Here is a 1,395-nt window from a genome sequence, read left to right on the forward strand (position 1 = left end):
ATGAGGGGAGGCAGCAGAATGGCAGTAGGGAAAAATGTAGGTGCTTCAAGACATGACTGAGCTCAACCGTGGAGCCTGCCTTACTCAGGGCTTGATAGATGAGATCATACATTTTCCACTATCTCAGGAAGTCTGAGCTGGTTTTTCTGTTACTTAGAGAAATGCTGTATCCTAACTGATAGAAAATACCGAAAATTTCCAAGAAGTTTGCCTCAATTTGTAAGCGGCCTGCTTTGCTGATGGGGTTGGTAAGTGCCTGGTCTATCTGCTGAGCAGTCCAGGGCTGCCAGCGCTGCGGGGATGGCAACTCGAAGAGGGGCGAGAGAGTGTAAGTGAGGAAGCCGGACGACAGAGGTTGTCAACGAGAAAGGGTGGCTGGGGAATGGACCGTTAAAGATGGGGCAGATGGGAAAATTAGAGAGCCATGTAGGAGGCAAAATTGATAGGATTCAGGGATGGACTAAATATTGGGGAAATGGAGTAACAAGGTGGCAAGCATGACCCAGAGTTTCTATTGTGGAAGTAGATGGGTAGTGGTCCACTCTGAGCTCTAGAGAGCACAGGAAGAAGACAGCGTTTGGCAGGAAAGAACAAGGATTTGATGTTGGGCACACTGGTTCTGAGATGCCTTTGAGACATCCAATTTAGATTTTTCTATAGCAGCTCAAGACATAATTTATCCTTTCAAAGTTGACCGTTTTGGAGATCTTACTATATTCATAGCTATGCAATCATCATTACTAATTTCCTTTTTAACGTTTTCATCACTCCAAAGAGAAAACCCCACGCCCATGAGCACTATTTCTCATTCCTTCTTCCTCCTAACCCTGGCAGCCACCAATCTGCTCTCGGAATCTGGATTTGCCTGTTCTGGATAAGCAGCTCATCACAGCAAATGGGTCCTTGGTAAACTTACTGGCTGGTTTCTCATCGGAAATCATGGAGCTTTTTCCCCTTCTGGGGGTGAAATCCATAGGCATCCAGAACAGTCCAGCACCTAACATACTACTGTAGACTGTCCTGTGATACAGCCTCTAGCAAAACTAGGCTGTCCTGAACTGGTGGTAGAATAATTTCACTTTGTACCAAGAGGGTTGGGAAAGCGCCAAAATCCGCATGTGGCGTGTGCCCAGGCCAATTCGAGGAGTTCGTGCCGTGAGACCTACCGTTCTTATGAAATTGTCTAAAATGAAAAAACACGTCAGCAGGACCAGTGGTGGCTCCACGTGTGCTAAGTTTGTTTGTGGCAGGATCGAGTGTGCATTTCTTACTGAGGACCAGGAAATCATGGAAATGTTGAAGGCACAGCACAGAGTGAGAAAACGAAATTTTTAAAAATGAAGTTATTTTTAACTTTTTTATTTTATTTTTGAGTAATAAAAAAAAAGTCATGGA

General features: G+C 44.8%; 1 pseudogene; it reads left to right on the top strand.

Moving 5' to 3' along the window:
* On the top strand, positions 1–1,395 carry LOC122890401 (annotated as a pseudogene).

Source organism: Neovison vison, chromosome 11 (assembly GCF_020171115.1).
Source record: "Neovison vison isolate M4711 chromosome 11, ASM_NN_V1, whole genome shotgun sequence".
Lineage (NCBI taxonomy): Eukaryota > Metazoa > Chordata > Mammalia > Carnivora > Mustelidae > Neogale > Neogale vison.